This window comes from Podarcis vaucheri, assembly GCF_965113315.1.
Source record: "Podarcis vaucheri genome assembly, chromosome: 2".
Classification (NCBI taxonomy): domain Eukaryota; kingdom Metazoa; phylum Chordata; class Lepidosauria; order Squamata; family Lacertidae; genus Podarcis; species Podarcis vaucheri.
The window spans coordinates 82,876,514-82,891,563 of record NC_138760.1 but is presented as its reverse complement, the minus strand read 5'-3'; the positions used below and the strand labels follow the sequence as shown (position 1 = coordinate 82,891,563).

The following is a 15,050-nucleotide window of genomic DNA, read 5'->3' as shown; positions in this document are numbered from 1 at the left end:
AAATAGAAATATAAAATATATTGATTTTGTAAATATAATGCATAATATTTACATCTGTAAGTATTTAATGTTAATGTAAAATATGTACAACTACCCCCCCAAAAAAATTTTTTGCCTCTTGCCATGCCCCTGGAAAGTTGGCTAGGTTTAATTCCTCAGGCTGGAAGTGGTTTCCCACCCCTGTTTTAAAGCCATTGGCAAAAAAAGAAAAAAAAGAAAAAGAGAAGGCAATTATATAAGGAACTCCGGAAGACGTAATAATAGGATTTCTACAGCTTCTTTTGAAACCATAAAGCTGCCAGTTAGTTACGGAATAAGTCAATGCAAATAAAAATCTTTATAGGCTTTCTCTAAGTCTTACACAATGACATTTCAAAATAGTCTTCTTATGCATGCTCTCACAAGTTTTTGTGCTTCTCTTTTTGCAGGAAGGAGAGAGGCAGATGGATGGCAGATCTAAAACAACCTTTCCATAGTAAACTACGGTGAGTGTTGATGAAAGAATTTAAGGCAAAAAAAATTCCTTTAGAGTGCCATCTAAACTATGGTCCCAATCCAAAAACTTGTAAGGACAGCTGCAGAAGCCTGAATGGCCAGGGGCAGCAGAGGCTCCAGAAAAGGTGAAGTAGACTGCTGGGGGGGGGTGTGGCGGGGAGAGGAAGGGAAGCTCCATCTCACATTTAATCTTTAATATGGTGTATGATACGATACAAACAGAAACAAGTTTATATCCACATTCAGACATGCTCGGCTAACAGACTGCCAGGCTATTTTTAGGGTTTGCATTTGCTCACTCTTGGCCCCTTGGTACCACCTATAGCCAAGGGGTCCCCTTTCATCTGCTCCCAGTGCTAACAATTTGAAACTATTCAGAGCATTGGCCCACACTAGAGAGGAGATGAAACTGAGTTCTCTCCAATGGCTGTGCAGAAAGTAAATGCAGGGGGCTTTCTCCCTTTGCAACAGGTTGTTGTGGCAACAATGCAGTCCTACACACACACACACACACACACACACACACACACACACACACCTGTCACTGGATGTCTGAATTCCCTGCCAAGAAAAGGCAGGAGTGACTTGATTTCCCTCAGATTCAGTAGCTGCACTTGTATTGCCATGTTTGATGCTTTCAATAAAGCAAGGCAAGGCAACCTGCCCCCTCCCCCAAAACAGAAACCTAACATGCATCACAGCTCTGTCCAATAAGATACTGCATAAATGTGAGAGCTAAACTACAGTGGCTGCTATTGGGGGTTAAACAGAGTGGCTGCTATTGGGAGATAAACAGAGGTGCGCATGGACACCAACAGCAATAATGATAATTGTATTATTTATACCCCACCTATCTGGCTGGGTTTCCCCAGACACTCTGGGCGGCTTACAGTACAGTGGTACCTCGGGTTACAGGCGCTTCAGGTTACAGACTCCGCTAACCCAGAAATAGTACCTCAGGTTAAGAACTTTGCATCAGGATGAGAACAGAAATCATGCTCTGGCAGTGCGGCAGCAGCGGGAGGCCCCATTAGCTAAAGTAGTACCTCAGGTTAAGAACGGTTTCAGGTTAAGAACAGACTTCCAGAACGAATTAAGTTCTTAACCTGAGGTACCACTGTACATATAAAAACATAGTAAAATGTCAAACATTTAAAACTTCCTGATACAGGACTGCCTTCAGGTGTCTTCTAGAAGATGTGTAGTTCTTTATCTCCTTGACATCTGATGGGAGGGTGTTCCACAGGGAGGTCGCCACTGCCAAGAAGGTCTTCTGCCTCATTCCCTGTAACCTCATTTCTCGCAGTGAGGGAACTTCCATAAGGCCCTCAGAAGAGGACCTCAGTGTCTGGGCTGAACGATGGGGGCAGAGATGCTCCTTCAGGTATACTGAGCCGAGGCATGAAATGAGCAAAACAGCAGTGACCCTTTACAAGTATTACAAGCCAGGAGAGATAACTCACTGCAGGAAAATCATTCCATGCTGTTATCATGCTTCTGTCTCTCCATTTCTCTCTATTAAAACACAGGCCACATTTAAACATTCTCCACCGACTGAGACTCATTTAATTTCTCATGTGACTTGTGCGTTTTGCACTGCTGCTTGGCTCTGCTCCATTTGGCTTCCAAACTAAACACTGTCTGCCATGGTTCTGGGCTGGCACTCTCTCCCTGTCTTTTCAGTTCCCAACAGTGGTTTCTACAGTCTCATTTTATTTCAAGTTCAATAGTCTTCCAGAAGAATTGCTCAACTTAGCTTTGCTAACCACAAACAAACTACATGGGCTGTCCCCAAAGGCTCAGCATAAACTGAATAGGCTAACTTCTCCCAACCCAATAATTTTAGAACCAGGAATAAAAGTGTCGCCTCTCTGAAATACTGGAACCTATTGAAAGCTGTTTAGCTCTCAGGACAGGTTTTTCCTGCTGAAACCGAAATGAGAATATTTATATATTCTACTTTAGATGCCCAATGCAGCTTCAGACCAAACTACATATTATGAGAAACCTGTGGCTTCTATCAGCAGCTCAGAGTTTCCTTGCTTCTGCCCACTTTATTGGTTATAGCTTGCAAGGGGCAGGGAAACTCTAAGCCCGATGGTGATGTGTGATGCATTTTATTTGATTAAAGGCAAGCACATGTTGCTTGTGTAACCTGTAGTCTAGGTCTTATACCATCACTTTGAGAATTTGTTTCATAGTGGCCAAACAGGGATTTTTATTCTTTTCTTTTCTTTTTTTGGTGTTCACATATTACATTACAATACAGATGTACCAAAACCAACACCATTTCCTCCCCATCCCTCCATACATTTACATTTCCTCAATCCATCATATTATTCTTTTGTCCTTCCTCCCACTTCCCTCCGCCCCCACTCAATTTCCTCCACATTTTACAATTTACAATAATCTTTGCATTTTTATTATTTTCATTGGGTTTTTTTTAAATAGAGTTATAAGCTTGGTGGATCAGGGGATTGCTGTGGATGCAGTGAATCTTGATTACAGTAAGGCTTTTGAAAAGGTACCCCATGAGCTTCTTGCAGAGAGGCTGGTAAAATGTGGGCTTGACAAGCTAACTGTTAGGTGGATTTATAACCGGTTGACTGACCGAAACCAAACAATGTTCACTAATGGTTCCTTACTACCCTGGTAAAAAAGGGACAAGGGGAGTGCCTCGGGGTTCTGTCATGGGGCCCGTTGTTGTTCAACATCTTTATAAACAACTGGGATGAAGGACTTTGACGAAGGATGAAGTTGCTCTGGAGGACTGGGAAACCTTCTGAACCTCATGGCACCGGGTGTGTGCGTGCAGAAATGTGTGAAAATTACCTCTCCCCCTTTCCTCCAGCAAGAATGTCTCCTGGATCAAACTGTCTTGCACAAATGAATGGAAGGAGCCTTTGAATTAATGGAAGGACATGTTTAGACCCAGTCCCATGTGTACAAAATTTGCAGACGGCAATTGTGAGGTATGGCCCAAAGTGCATCTACAAAACGTAACCACCCTCCCATTGTTTACTCTAACATGAACTCCTAAAGGAACTTCTGTACAGATTGGGGTCGTAAGTATACAAACAAAGATGTCAGCTATTAACAGGGCAGTCTTTACCCGGGTGCAAGAGGTGCGGGGCATATGGGTGCTGAATTCTGGGGGGCGCCAAATGTATACGTACTGTATACCATTCTCTCTCTATCGGCAGCAGTGAAAAGCAATGGAGCAAAAGTACCCGTTCCCCTCCTCCGTGGTGCTTGGGCCAGCTGAGAGGGGCCAGCTGAGCCGTTTCTGTGAGGTGGTGCTGAGGCAAAAGCTGGCGCCCGGGCTGCCTCCTCCCTGCCCTGTTCCTGCCGTGCGAGGATGGCGGCGGCGAGGCCCATCCGCCTCAGGCTGCCATGGCTGCGCCTGCTGAGCCCAACTACTTGGGATGGGACTTCAGCACCCAGCAGGTACCTGTGGCAAAAAAGGACGTGGTGGCCTCTCCCTCACTTTGTGTCCCTTCTGTGGGGAAGGGTCCGCGCCCACACGGCTGTTCGCATCATTGTTACAGGTGAGCGATCCCCCCTCACAAAAAAGCTCAATTAAAGTTAATTTGGGGGCAGCTAAACTAAATTTGGGGGCACTGGGCGGATATTTGCACCCCAGCGCCGCATGTGCTAAAGACGGCCCTGACTATTAAAATACAATACTCTTAAAAAGTCATCTTAGTGGAAAAGTCCTGAAACATGCAGCATTAAGAGATTGCATTTACACAGAATACAGTGACTTCATTAGTATTCAAATACTCAACAGTTTACTAGATGCAGACTTGTCTCAGGAAATTTATAGCACCTTCGGGTAAAGCAACAACACTATGTGTTTATTGAAATCTACATCTGGAAGTAATTTGTACAACTGCAACCAAATTTTCCTCTTCCAACTCCAAAGACCTACAGGGGCCTATATACCAGGCAAGTGATTGTCTGTATGTGGACACAGCATGCTATTATTTATGTTTTTAAATATAGCAAAAGGTTTATCTGCATGTAGTTTTGTCTTATTCATCACATGAGAGTGACCAGTGTTAGAAACTGAGATATGAAAGCTAGGAGCTAAATGGCACGTTAAACCTAGGTTATGGGCACTGCAATGGAATGTCTAGGCACGCTTTTTTATAAGAATACAAAAGCAGAAAATGAATGAACTGCAGCTAAAATCTTATATTCATTTTTCACATGGTCTAGTCCTCATCTGAAGACTGCAAAAAACAAAGCCATGCTTCCCCTGCCTGCCCCCCTAATATTTTTATGAGGGTCCCTTCTGCAGTCCTCAGAGAGTGGCTAGAAAGAAGTGGGAAAGGCAGAAAAAGGTCCTCCTTTCATTCAAGCAGTGGCAATTTTAATCTGAAATCTTAGGTGCAGTACTGCTTCCAGAGCTCAGAAACTGCTTACATTAATGAAATTCCCTGTCACAAAACGTGCCTAGAACAATGGGAGTTTCAAATGCTAAGAATGGCAGAAAGTGTCTCAAGCAGCCTATCTATTCTTCATTGTCCTAGAACATACTGAAAGAAGTAGAATACAATTTGCATGGAAAAGCTCAAACTTTTCATCAGGAAAAATATTTTAAGTAAACTATCTATTTGGCAACCAATCCGAAAGGAATTTTAAAAGCCCAGCTGTAATAGTGTGTGTATAAGACCTAATAAAAATTTAAAGAAGAATAAAATTTAAACTATCTTGCTACCTAAGCAATAGCTGCAGTCTATCCCAAAGGCTAAAAATTGGTGGATATTCTGAAACACAAAACTACTCAAAAGATTTATAAATTTTGCTTGCAGGCAAATAAAAATGCCTAATTTACATAGCTTTAAAATCAGTGCTCCCCAAAACATGTCAAACAGTTTAAAATGTATGAGCCACAATATGGTTGATGCAAATATTATGATGACCAGAAAAGCATAAAGAAAGTAATCTAAGTTTTTCAGAACATTTTACAGCAACTAGAGAACTATACAGTCGTACCCTGGTTTTCGAACAGCCTAGTTCTTGAACGTTTTGGCTCCCAAACGCCACAAACCCGGAAGTGACTGTTTCGGTTTGCGAACTATTTTTTTGGAAGCCGAACATCTGATGGGGCCTCCACGGCTTCCTGCAGCCAATCAGAAGCCGTGCTTTGGTTTTCGAAACAGACTTCCGAAACAGATTCCATTCAACTTCCAAGGTACGCCTGTATTCTCCTTTGTCCCACATTTCTGATCCCCAATGGCTGATGCTTCCAAAAGCTTTTAGACTACAGCACCTGTCTAATCATCTCAGTACTCACAACTTACGAAGGACACACAAGTTCATCTGCCTTTTTCTCTAGCACTCTTAGACCTCTTTCTGGGTGGCTTATGCTAACACCAAGCCTGCCTCCCTTCTCCACTAGCAGCCTATCTTTAGAGACCGACAGTAAGAATGCTCTCCATTTCATGCAAAATCTGCATGCCCTACTCGGGTCCAACGCTATCCAGACCAAATGACTCCTTCTACACAATTTTACCGAATGTACCTTCTGCACAATTTTTCAGGCAAACAAGTAGGTGACCAAGGAAGTAGGGATTCGTCAAGTCGTGTCAGGCTATGCCAACAAGAGTAAAACTGGTTCTGAAAATACTGGGCATATGCTTGAATGCCAGGAACCGCCAGGCACATGCATATAGTGGTTCACATTTTAATCTAGAACGAGTCTCTCTCTGTCTTCTTTAAAACAGGACAGAGAAGTAGCTGCTGCTAGCAGTTGTCTCCCATGAGAGTGAGAAGTTATGGGGGCAGAGTATGAAGCTGGGCTCCGTCATGTTGATTCTTACAGGCAAGCTGACACTGGCTCGACGAGCTCATGTACTTTTGTAAGGTGCCTGGCAGGGACTGGCAGGGCTCTGAAGAGTATGGGGCAGAGGCAGGGAGAAGAGCCGGGGCAGCCCAAGAAAGAGGAGGGCGCACAGGATGGGGTGGAAGAAGAAGGGGCTGTTCTGGCAACAGATGGGTCACTAGACTCCCCACCTTCCTCTGCCCCGCTGTCTCCTAGGACCAGGAGGAGCTTGAAGAGGGAAGAACAGCAACAACCTGTCCTGAGAGGACATATAAGCTGGCAGAGGGCAGGGGCTCACTGTTGCTGCAACTGCTCCACAGGGTGCAGATCTGAGGGACAGCTGCCTAGTGGCTAGAAGTGTGTGTTCATGAGCATCTGAAGCACCTTGGGTTTTGCTTTAAGTGCTTCTTTCGTCAATAAAGACATGACTCTCAGATGTGTGTCTGCCTTAGCTGGGGTGGGCCAGGACAGTGGACCATGGAGCTGGCAGTGTAAAAGTTCAGTTCAAACAGGCACTCAAACCATTTGCAAAAGCTAGAAACCTCCCATTATTGATCAGCTTTTATAATTTTATAGTACTTTATTACTCTTTTCAATGTATGTGGAAGCTTGCATAGAATCATAATGTAAGAAGCAGGTACTGTTTCCTGCAACATAATAAAATACTCCCGGTAAAACTACATTCCATCTTTAAAAGACGTTTTATTTTTACTGTTATAAAACGTGAAGGGGTAAGAACGCTATTGCTTCATGCTTCTTGTAGCATCATCTCTATAATTTTCCAATTCAGTTCTACCATCACAAGCCATAGTTACATTATCCAAAATGTGATTGTTAAAGCTTATGTTTCATTATGCTTGCAAGAGAATTTTTTTCTGACCAATTACCCCCTTGTGATTAGTTAGCTGTTTTATATCTTAGACGTGGGGTTATATGTCTAGGATACAAGTGACCTAGGAGGAAGGGAGGAAATACAATTAACAGCACTGCATGGTGGTTTGAGACTGTACAAAGGGTTTTAGATTCTCCATATCCATTGTTTGTTTATTCCAGAAGGGCTAATTTCCTGGGAATGAACCCACAACATACATAATGCCTGCAGGGGTTTTAAAATAACTTTTGAACTACACACCATATGAAGCTAGCATTCTTTGGACTTACAGGCTTCTTGTGTATAAAAATTAAATCCAAAGCCCCAGAATTATCTTTGTTTCAAGTACAATAGGAGGACAATAGGAAACTTTTGTACCTTGCTTGATAAGGAATTGTTTAGTGTGTTTTCTGAATTGATTGCAGAGTCAAGAAAATGTAAGATAATAAGAGACTAAAACAGTCTTTATTCAGAGTCAATAAGAGGTGGCAGTGATTGGTACAAATATTTAGTACAGTGATACCTCGGGTTACATACACTTCAGGTTACATACACTTCAGGTTACAGACTCCGCTAACCCAGATACACTTCAGGTTACAGACTCCGCTAACCCAGATACCTCAGGTTAAGAACTTTGCTTCAGATGAGAACAGAAATTGTGCTCTGGCAGCGCGGCGGCAGCAGGAGGCCTCATTAGCTAAAGTGGTGCTTCAGGTTAAGAACAGTTTCAGGTTAAGAACGGACCTCCGGAACAAATTAAGTACTTAACCTGAGGTACCACTGTATACGGGTAAAACTTAAGAACGAGATAAATATGGATACACATGTCTCAAAATGACAGCACTCACAGTATGTAGCTCAGCCTGGCAAAGCTATGATTGAGTCACTCTGCTTTTAAAACCATGAGTGGGTTGAGCTGGTCAACAACATAAATAGAAACAGCATTAAACAAGCGCTTTGTAGGATAGGAAAGTACGGTTGGAGAGTTGAAGGTGGCTTGGATGATAAATCAGTACTCATGGTCTGTTCACATCTCTGTTTCGCTGGTTTCAAAATAGATTAAAAAACCTGCAACTCTTATCTGGAGAGGTGACAGTGGGACAAAAAGAGAATGGGCCCCATGAGAACAGATGTCTCCCTCTAGATTATTTCAGCTTTCATAAAAATTACTGGCTGCCTCCATTTCAAACAGAGATTTTCCAGAGGAAAGAATCAACAGTGCAAAATGTGATCCCCAAGAGACAAGATACTGGGCTCAGCGAGGCAAAAGTCTGTCTCCTATTGCAGAGAAAAGTGTAGTAGGAGGGCATTATGTAGAGGTCTGTCCCAAAGGAAAGAATGGCAGGCTAAGGGGCTCCACATTTTGAAACTGTTAAACCGGGATTTGGGTACGCAGCTCTGGGTTTTCGAAATGTGGGCAGGCCCTCGCATACAGATTAGTCACTTTTTCATAACTGCAATCCACTTTCATGGAGCCAAGACACAGAAAGAGGTTAAAACCATATCCCTGTAGAGTGCTTCACAACAAAGGAGCAAAATTGCCAGGAATTTACAGCTCTTTAAAAGCGCCATTTATTACTCCTTCACTTTTTATATGAAAGACTGGAAAGCAGTATGCCACAACTGGCAACCGCTCGCAGCATATAGCAGGTATAATAATTACACAATATATATGAGGTGAGCTGTCCACAGACATAATAGTTTTGTGTTCTGAAAGGTGCATGAAAACTCAGAACTTTGCTAGTATGAAGAGCCTGAATTCTTCAAGGGCATTTTTAAATGCAGATTTCCTAAGATTCCTTCTCTTAACATGTTTAATTTTTAAAGCCTACTTATTATTATTATTATTATTATTATTATTATTATTATTATTATTATTACCATCAATATTTTATTCTTGTTGCTGTTGTTACAGTTATGAAAGGTCGAGACTGTATTGGTATTTGAGAGTTTGTCCTGGAAAAATGGCTCAGTTGAAATGCTAGTATATGTTCTCCTATACTGTACCTTTTATAAGGGTATATCACAATTTCTCTCCCCAGTACTTTCTTTACATTTTGGGAAGTCAGCTGAATTTTATGTTTCAGTTTTAATGGCTGATTCCAACCCGAAGATTCCAAAAGAACCAGCCACATTACTTTTGGTAGCAATCAAACCTAGAACACAATTGTTAAAGGGAACATCAGAGTTCTGAATCAAAACTGTCAGTATTTAAATTATTGTTGATAGTGGATTTTGTTGTGTTTTTTTGTTATTATTTTATTTATTTTAAAATGCACAATCTGTGGGCAGGCATGTTGTGGTTGTCTTGATAACCCAGCTCTCTATCTGACGTTTATGGTCTCTAGACCAAATTAACTAAACTAAGCTAAACTATTCCTACTACTGCAAAAACAACGTAACCTTTAAAAATGGAAACCTAAATTTCAGAGAGGAGGCGATGTCTGATATAGTTGAAAGACAGGCGGGTAGGGATTTGTTGTGGTCCTTTTAAAAAAAGCCATGATTGACAAATTGCAGATGTGATATTTATTTTTCACATATTTTCAATTAACATTCCTTACTTGCTTTAAAAAGTCTTAACACAGATTGCAGATTAGAGGTTTCTCTGCACTGAAAATACACATAAGAAGACAGACTAAGCTAGAACACTTTTCCCCCACTGACATGCTAATTTTCCATGTATACGAAGGCCTCCTAAAAAAAGTAGAGACACCTGAACATGTGGACCAAATACATTTTAATCACACACCGCCGAGGCAATAGAGGATGGGGGGGGGGGAGGCAAAGCCAACTGTTTAAATAACAGTGTTGTAGAGGGAAGAAATATTATTCAAAAGAATAAACAACATACCAAAGTGACAGAAATAAGGAAGGGCACAAAAAAGCATCTCTCAATATTTTCGGCCCTAGAGTAAGTTGTCTCTGTGATTTATTAGCAATACAATAACAATAATTTATTATTTATACCCTGCCCATCTGGCTGGGTTTCCCCAGCCACTCTGTTACAAATGCAACATATGGTGTATGTGCAAAAATAGAAAAATGCACTTTGCTCCATATATGATCAATGCAATGATGAGACAGCAAGATGGTAGACCAGAATCTCACCAATGAAATGGGGGCATATATTTTTTGTTATGTTAGGTATTATGTATTTTGTGTTTTTATACTGTGAATTGCCCTGCAATCTTCAGATGAAGGGTAGTATATAAATTTAATGAATAGTAGTAGTAGTAGTAGTAGTAGTAGTAGTAGTAATACAATGTTATAGTATTACTATTACATTTGTTATAGTATTTGTTATACAGTGGTACCTTGGGTTAACTACTTAATTTGTTCCGGAGGTCCGTTCTTAACTTACAGCACCACTTTAGCTAATGGGGCCTCCAGCTGCCGCCGCGCCACCGGAGCACAATTCCTGTTCTCATCCTGAAGCAAAGTTCTTAACCCGAGGTACCACTGTTAGCGGAGTTAGCAGAGTCTGTAACCTGAAGCGTATGTAACCTGAAGCATATGTAACCCGAGGTACCACTGTACTAGTTGTTATACTATTACACTGTTATATAATATTTCTGTTACATAAAATGTTACAGTATTACTAGTATTATAGTACATACAACATTGGCTTTGAGGTATTCCTACTAAACAGATGTATGGCATTTTGACTCTGACTCTACAGCCTAAGTACTAGAATACTTTACCTTTCTATATAGTTCTAGTCAAGTTTTTAGTAAGAATTTGATCACAAAGGGTTGGGTCCAAAGATCCCTCTGGGTAAGTGGAGAGTTATGGGCATTGTTGAAAATGTGAATTAATTCACTGTGTTCTGAAATATTGCAATAAATGCTGCTGGCCTTTCTGCCAAGTTGAAGCCTACAAACAATATAATTCCTTCCAAGACACTTCTGAGTTTTCTCTCTTAATATTGTATAATAAATGAAGCTCTCTACTACAGATTGAATACAAAATATTTTCAAGCATAAAATGACAGACACCATGCATGGGGAAAGAAGGTGCCCGTTTCCTCCTATGCTACCTGCCCACCCCAAAAGCATTTCAGATGATTGGGAGACTCTGTGTAACAGTACACAACAGGACAGCAACTTGGGGAGAAAATCTGAGCACAAAAATGCCTTCCACTCATGTACTCTGAATCCATTCCATAGCCTGCAACAGATCGTTCATTTACTGATGAGTGAAACAATACTGGAGGCAGAGACAACTCAGAACTATTGCAAGTATACTGGAGGGAAAGAAAGTGTTTCTAAGCTTTATGTTGGCAAAAAGGCCAGCGGCATTTATTGTAATATTTCAGAAGGCAATGAGTCAATTAATATTTTCAACACCCTCTGCCTCTGAAAACAAATTAAAAGTTCTGAATGAAGAGGTGAAAAGATATGAAAACCAGGAACAGAGTGTGGGATGCAAAGACCTCTCAAATATATTTATGTTCAAAACCCAGTGCAAGTTATTACTTATACAGTGGTATCCAATTAAGTCATGCTCAGAGTAGACTTAATCGATTGATTACAATGGGTCAGTATGACTAGGAATTGGTTATGACCCTTAATCTTTGGGTGCTGTGTATGTTCTAAAGATTAAATAAGCTATTAAAGTTCCAAAATTACATGAAGACTTTTAATTGAGGGAAGGGGAAGAACCTGCCTTCATTTTTTCCTGTGCCAAAAAGCTGAGACTCAGAACACATTAGCTATTGGTGTTGTCTTTTCCTTCCATCCTTCAGTAATTGCTCTGCTACAAAAAGTGATCTGTTAAAAGCTTCAACGGATACAGTAAGCTTATCTATCTTTGCTGTTACTGCCAATTATTTCCAGTGTCTAGAACCATCTCTTACTGGTGACTAAAAATCTCTTGGGCAAAATAATCACAGTCAAGAAACTGGCACAATTGTTCATTTAACAGGTAGAAGCTACAAACAGCATTATTCGTGATGGCAAGAGCTTCACACTTGATCTAAAATGAAAACAATATTCGATATGAACAGAGTGGACAAGGAACAAGGAGACAGGATGCTGCTCTAAAGTGAACCAAACACTCTAGAAGAGCAGAGTAGTCAAGTAAATTCACCAAGTTAATGCCATGTGCAGCTGATTTCAGAGCATTACATACCTTCTGTCTGTGCAGTCCTTCAGTACAACCAATTCCCCCCCCCAAAAAAAAAACCCCTCAGAATTTCACTTGCATTCATGTAATTTGATAAGAAATACAAAGGCTGGTACCAGAAGATTTATCATACCAATTGCAAGACAAGCATAAAGAAAGATGTTAAGAACCACCCTGCAGAATCAGACCAAAGGCCTATCCAGCCCAGCATTCTGTTCCCCCAAAGGCCAACCAGATGTCTACGGAATGCCCACAGGCAGGAGATGAGGGCAACTGCCCCCTCTTGCTATTAAAATTATATATGGCACCTTTGCCACAGACATTCTGATCTGATTATCACTTCTGAGGAAACGACAATCCTATTAAATTGGATGAAAATGAACTGCAGCTCTACTGCAGGATGTATCATGATCGAATTTCATAAGAATTCAGGTGAGGGTGGTAGGTGACTACATTAGCAGGATTGTCTTATAGGAAAGTGCAATGAAAATTCAAAATGAAACTCAATGGCAAAGAGATGCAATATACCACATATAGATTATATGGGCACTGAAACACATTCTCTGCTGCACACACCACACCTTGCAAAATAGACGTTTTACTAGAAGGAAAATACAAGAAACTTTCTAATCACTTTTCCAGAAACAGATTCCAAGCAGCTTACTCTCAATTACTGTTTCAAACAGTTTAAATTAATTAATCCATTTCAGAGAGTGCAAGTTTTCTTGTTTTGTTCTTTAGTTTACTAAGAACAGGCGGTTGGAGGGAAGGCCAAGGAAGAAGATACTATAATAATCTAAATAAGATACCTTTAGAAGAAAGATGAGGGTTTTAGCACAGAGGAAATTTTGGAGGAAGAAATGGAGGGATGCAGAGGTAGAAAGGAGGACAGAATAAAGTCAAAGGCTTATACATTAATGAGTACTGATTTATATATGATATTTATTATTACACACACACACACACACACACACTCCCTGCAACACTTTTAATATGTAAAGAATTTTAAGAGTCTGTTTCAAAAGTCAGACTGTATGATTCGCACAATGTGAATCTAAATTGTCTTAACCCATCTCAGCATCCTAACTAGAGACTATTAATATGCTTTCTTTCTGAACTGGCTATAAACCCTAGGTATATATGGAGACAGACCAGCCACATCAGCTAAGGATTGGGAGCAAGCAGAAGAAGTTCCCCAAGTGAACAGCGTTCAATGCAAACAAGGCCACTTGAGATGAAGTGGGAGTTGACCTCAACAGCTATCGCATTATAAAGCCATGAGGAAGATACAATGAAATTCCCTAGCTTTTTTTTTTGGTAATGACTTCCTGCCGGATTAAAACCAGATGTGAGAGTAAGACATATTTACTGGCATTTTTAGGATACCTTGTCATTTCTAAACCCCTAATATAAACTTTTGGGGTTGTGGCCTTCCATTTGTACAAGTTCTGCTTGCACAGCAGAACTTCCTCTCCCTCTTCTTTCTTTACACACTCTCTAAATCTGTCCCCTCAATCCTCTGAAAGATGATGCAGGGGGCAGAGGGGAGCAGGTGGAGAGAGCCTTCATTGAACAAGCAGAAGTCCTTGCATGAATGGCGATGTTAGCAACAACACCTGCTTGTTTCCCTCGATGAATAAACTGCCATTTCAAGTTTTTGCATGCAGCCTAATCAAAAGTTATGCAAATATGTAATGGTGACCCAGAGCTCCTCAGTAAGTAGGCAGGCTATTGTTTTTCACTTTAATTGCTGGAGTAGCTCAGCATGAATAAGGGGAATGCTTTGCAGAGTGGGCTAAAAAATTTGAGCAGGCAGCAACCTTGTAAATCAGAGGCATGCCTAGTTTACAATAAGTTGCTTGATCATGGTGTATCTGTAATGTTGAATCTACACAGTGAATTCCACATCTGTGATTCTGATATTTCTTTGTCTATTTCCTTTGTTGTCCCCCCCCCCTTTTACTAGCCATTTCCAAAGAAGGCGGGCTGGAGGGCCATTTCACTGGCTCTGCTAGGAAGACCAGCTCCATCAGGCTGGTCCCTCCACTGATTTTTCACCTAACAGCAGCCATTCCATCAGGCTAGAATAAAGAGAGATGGAAGCAGGGTTATTTCATTGGCTCTGCTGAGAGAACAGCTGTTTCTAGCACAGTGCTACCCTTGTCCTTTTACTGTTTATTAATTTTAATTATTCTTAAATTTCCAACCCAGCTTTCTCTAAGGTGGGGTACGTGGTTCCTCCCTCCCCATTTAATCCTCACAACAACCCTGTGGGGTATGTTTCTCCTGTCACATTCTCAGCCCCAGGTCAACCAGTGAGCTTTGTGGTCAAGTGGGGTATAAACCTAGGTCTCCCAGGCCCTAGTCCAACACTCTAACCACTACATCACACTGGCTGATTGTAGTAGCAATGCCTCCAGACACATCTAAAGAAACTAACTGGCTGATATTTGACCCATCTCTTTTCTCAGGGGAAATAATACTTCTTTCACAGCACATTTTGAAGCTAAATAGACAAAGTAGTTCTTGAGTCATGCAACAGTGGAAAAAGTTGTGGTTATCCATATTTTGAGGAGATAAATTGCACTCTAATAACTGTTCTCTGGTCATAACTTCAAACCAATTTCCTGTTACAAAAAATGTCAGACTTCAACATTAATCCACAGTTGAAAAGAGCTTTATAAAATATACCAAAAAATTGAAGTTTATAAAGGTCAACAGCAAAGT

The 15,050-nt window shown here is 41.0% G+C and overlaps 1 protein-coding gene across 1 annotated transcript in view; it reads right to left on the bottom strand.

Annotated features, from left to right (window-relative positions):
- Nucleotides 1-15,050, bottom strand: part of ATG7 (autophagy related 7) — a 123,767-nt gene that overhangs the window by 58,494 nt on the left and 50,223 nt on the right. The gene's annotated exons all lie outside the window — the stretch shown is intronic.